A 4778-nucleotide genomic window follows, 5' to 3' on the forward strand; every position below is an offset into this window, starting at 1 on the left:
CGTCAAGTTTTTTTTTTGCTAAACTTAGCGGTGGAACTGAATTTGTGTATCGGTCAAGCGACACGAAGTCATGTGACGTCATTTTGTCCGTTAAACTTGGCGGTGAAATTTTCGGTTACGCTTTTTCAGGCTTCACTTCACCTGAATGGGATGTCGACACCAATCTCAGCGTCTCACAACAAGTGCAACGCTGGATGGTTGCCAATGGCACAAAGAGCTCGAGGTCGCTTGCTTCGAAGCGTGCGTTCGCACGAGAAATGCATGTCTCAAACCCCTTGGCTTTGGCTGCCACATGGGACAGACCGGGGATCTACCAAAGACGACACCATCCGCAGGCCTTACCTTCTAAGTGGCATTGATGTAGTCACGGACAGGACTAAAAGGCAGGGAGGTCTTCCAGTTGTCCTGCCTCCAGCGCCAGCTCCCTACCTTCAACAACGCGCATCATCGGCGTCTCGCGAACTTCGTACACTGACAACTCCGTAATTCTCATTTTTGAAATTCGACATTAGGCCTCTACCAAACGGTAGCGGCCTCCCAAAAATAGGCCTAGAGGCTCATTGGCCCCTCCCCACGGTAATCTTTAGTAAAAGGCGAAAGATTATCTCTATCAGAAGAGGGGCCTGAGCTGTGTTTTTCTGAAGGGGCGCATAAAAGGGGGCCTATCAAGACGTGCTACCCTTGTTTCACACTAATGCGTTCAATAGAGTTATGACTGTAAACGTGCAGGCAGCAAATATTAATGAGAATTACAAAAACTTGTATTTAGTACCCGAAGAAATTATGATCTCTTACTAGCTATTCGATGTAAATGGTGACGGTTATTCGTTATTGCCATAAAGAATGCTTTTGTTTTCACCATATCAGCATGCCATGGGCAGGGTGTTCAAAAGGCAGACTGCTTTCTCTCTCCCTCCTCCGCGCGACGCGACGCCATTGGTAGCGCGCGCTATGACGTCAAGCCAAAACCTGCGCCAGCGCTCCACTCTCTCTGCGGCGCGACCAACACCAACACGAGCACCTTCCCTTTGTCCTTCTCTGTATTTTTTCGCGCTGCTTATTTCCGATTGCTTCTATTTATTTTGCTTTTTTTAGGGGGGGGGGGGGGGGGGGGAGGGGTTACTGGAATTTTGGTCGCGTTTAGAAGCGATGTGGCGAAATGCAAAGAGAGGAAGCGAATGCGTTAGGCAGATTACTCGCGTGGGCTAGCTAACGAAAAGAGGAGATAAAAAAGCACAGTTTCCCATTTCCTCTCCCAGTCTTCGTCTTCTCCTCCCTCCCAGATCAGAGCAGAAGAAGGATCCCCCAGCAACCACCAACGCTACTGCATCACACGATGCCATCTCAACGCCACTGCTCAGCGCGCATCCTCCAACAAAGAGCGGGAACGCATTCCGCAAAGCGAAGAGTCAATCGGTCCACAAAGTCTTCCACACCACTCCCCAAGGCAAGCAGAGAGGGTGCTTCACAGAAATCCTGATTCTATCGGGTCGAAATGGGGTCAGAGTGAAACAATCTCTGCTTGGCCCTCGCTTTGTATTCCCTCCTTCTCCTTCCCTCGCCGTCATAGTTGGAGGCGTGGACAATCCTATATTTATATGTATTCGCTATGGTCTGCCATCGCCCCAGTAGTTCGGACTGGCCAATGAGCATGGAGGGACAAGGAGGGACAACGACGCATATCGTCCGCCGTGACGATATGCGAGAACCGTTGGGCATCATCAGTTTCAGCGCTCTGGGCGGACTGGTACAGAACAAAGCCCTTGTACGAAAGTTTTCAGATCGCTTGACTCGGAGGTGAAGGAATGGCCCCCGCCCAAAGAGTTCCCGCCAAGCGAACCTCTGCTCAAGCCAAGAGGAGTGAACGGTGAGTTCTCGATGCCTTTTTCGAAACTTGCGTCTAGCACGACTGCCCAGAGAACGGACGCCCTTTATAAACATAAACGAAAAGACTTATTTTTGTATAAAGCTACTCAGAAATTCCAAAGTAAATTATAAATATTCCTCGTCGGCGACGAATCATCGATGACACTTTGGCGGGCCTCTGCTTTTGGCTCTCAGTGCATCTAAAGTATAGTCAAAGGTTAAAATCATCCAGTACGTCCTTCATCGCAAAGAATCGTTAAACCTAAAGATTTTGAAAAAAGAGGTTTTCAACGTTGCTCCAATCATCGCGACACAGGTCATGGTCACGGAATCGCTTTGACGAGGTGAAGACGCAGTCATTTTGTGCTGTCACTGTCTTTCTGGCCGGGGCCTCTTTTTGAAATCCGCCGTACTTCACTGTTGGTTGCTTTTAAATTACCTCAAATTATTCAGTAATGGCGGTCAATGAAGCTTGCGCATTTATAGGCAAGTTTCTCCTGGTTGGTGGTCGCGAGCGCTCCTCCGACACAACGCTGGAGCCACTCCAGCGTTGTGTCCTGTATCACGTACGTGACATCGTTGCGTTCCTCCCGAGGGTCACGTGACACTCAGGGATTGACTTCGATGGCACTTTTGCGTCCGTTGCTGCGTTAGAAGTCCCGTTTTGCTCGAACTTATCTGCAGTGAGGAGAGTTCTGGGAGCAACAGCCGCCTCCGTCCGCTAATTGGGGGCACGCTGTGTCGTCTGAATAAACCTCCTGCGTTGCAAGTTTCTCATTGAACTCGCTCCCACGCGGCATTCGAGGCACAGATCTCGTGATGGCTTGTGTTCGAATCTTTTTGCAGACTGCCTTCTGTATTATGTATACGCAGACTGTGTTACCCCACCTTAATAAGGAATATTGTTTGGCGTGCTTCGATTTCGATTGACGCAACTCAGAAATTATGTTGTAATTTGGCCCTGCCGATGACGCGTCAGATTATCTATGGCGTTCATTTATTTGCATTTAGGAAGGTTAAAGGCGACCTACCATACTCGATATTCTGCAAGGCTTTCCTCCTCTCACGTCTTCGAGCGAAGGATTGAAGGAGCGGACAAAACAAATAATGTTGCTGGTATTTTTAGACATTCTTGATGTTCGTACGCCTTCACTGGTGACCGGTCTCTTAGCTGTAGATGAGAAATTTAGCCAGTGCACTACAACCCGCAAACCTGGGGTTTTTGGCGTGCATCACGCAGTAGTGATTATACAAACGCGTGCCAGTACGAAACTCATCTAGATCGAAACGGGCGGGGGGTGGAGATCGAATCAAGGAGGTTCTGCAGCGCAAGCTACCGCTCAACGCTCCGAACTGAGACGCGTTAGCCCAGTCCGGGAACGGAACAGCCTGCCCAAACACGGTGTCCGCGCTACCTCGCTAACAGTTCATGAACGATGTCGAAGTGCCCCAAACTCCGATTTCGCCTTTTATACTTGTCGTTTCGAAAGTACGCATTTTCTCGATGAAAATCTAAGCAATAAATAATACTACCATTATGTAGATATTTTTTCTCACTAATGTCATTGCTCAGAAGGTATTTTGAACGGTACAAGTGATGAATCTCTTAGTAAAAAGTAAATGCTCATGCTGTAACTATTTCCGGCAGCCAACCCGCTCCACTGCGGTTCCTAGCAGTCATGTGCTCGCTTCCCCGCAAAGCACGCCGTAACATGGCGCGCGGGACGCCAGTTTTCTGTCATAATTTTTTTTTTTTTTTTAGCGCTGTTTGTGTGCGATGGCAGAGGTCGTCGTAAATTAATCCCGTAAAGGAGGTAATCACTCAGCAGCTGGAAGAGGTGTTTAACGGGCAGGGGAATCGCTTATCGACCAACATGAATGCGGTAAAAACTACGAATTGCGGGAGGGGTTTCGCACAGTTAGATACGCCATGGTGCGTTCGGAAACAAGCGAATGGTGGGGATAACTCGCGTATATAAGTAACTATATCGTATCGATGACGCGGAAGCACTCGGTGTTCCGAAGTCGTAATTTTCTGCCCGATGGTCAGTGCATCATTTTGGGGGGCGGGGGGAGGGGGGGGGGGGGGGGAGGTAGACTTATACGTTAAGAGTTCATGCATTTGGCATCAACGGTACATTTTTTTAAATTTAATTGAAGTAAATAGCACGAACCCGATTCTTGCTTCAAGAAAGGGCCTGAACAGCCTGAGGTAGCTAAAACCATGTGTTATTTAGCAGTGACATGTAGATTTGGGATCGGTTAAGTACGAAAAACAAAAAGAAACCGTTATAACGGTTGCAGGTAGGCTTTGTGGGCTCGGCTACAAGCCAAATGTCGACTAAAAACTATCCGGTTATAACAGAAAGCATATTTACTTAGCAGCTCGCATCGGTCGTTTTTTTTTCTTCTGATTTTCTTTAATGCCAATATTTCGAGCTGTAAATGTACGTACGTGTTTTTTTTTTTTTTTTTTTTTAATATTTCGAGCCTGTTCATCCCTTTCACGAGAGCCCAATCGCTCTCGGGGAGGGGACAACGTGGCGTTGCATTGGTCACTGTACGATTGGAGCTACTTTTCAGACCAGCGTTTCAACACGACTACCCGTAGGTCGATCGATTGCACCATAATCGTTCAAGCAGTCTTATTAAACTCTTTAATGTAAAGCAGAATGTCAGCAGGGAGAGAGTGGCAGGCGAGCTGGTTAGGAAACTCCATACTTGTAAACCCCGAACCAAAAAGATTAAAAAAACAACAAAAAAAAAACGTACAGAGTAATTTAATTTTCGTGTTGGTCCCTGCGTATTTTTTTTTTCTTCTTTTTTTTAATGTCAACCTGCAACCGGATACAAATATTATCTCGCTTTTTCACCACTGGTATGCGAAACACATGGAGATATCGACGATGATT

At 47.4% G+C, this 4778-nt stretch overlaps 1 non-coding gene across 1 annotated transcript; it reads right to left on the reverse strand.

Annotated features, from left to right (window-relative positions):
• Nucleotides 1-512: 512 nt before the first annotated feature.
• Nucleotides 513-631, reverse strand: LOC115327554. Its single transcript, XR_003919804.2, has one exon. It is a non-coding gene; the product is annotated as a U5 spliceosomal RNA (small nuclear RNA).
• Nucleotides 632-4778: the final 4147 nt, after the last annotated feature.

This window comes from Ixodes scapularis, unplaced genomic scaffold, assembly GCF_016920785.2.
Source record: "Ixodes scapularis isolate PalLabHiFi unplaced genomic scaffold, ASM1692078v2 PGA_scaffold12__126_contigs__length_90152505, whole genome shotgun sequence".
Lineage (NCBI taxonomy): Eukaryota > Metazoa > Arthropoda > Arachnida > Ixodida > Ixodidae > Ixodes > Ixodes scapularis.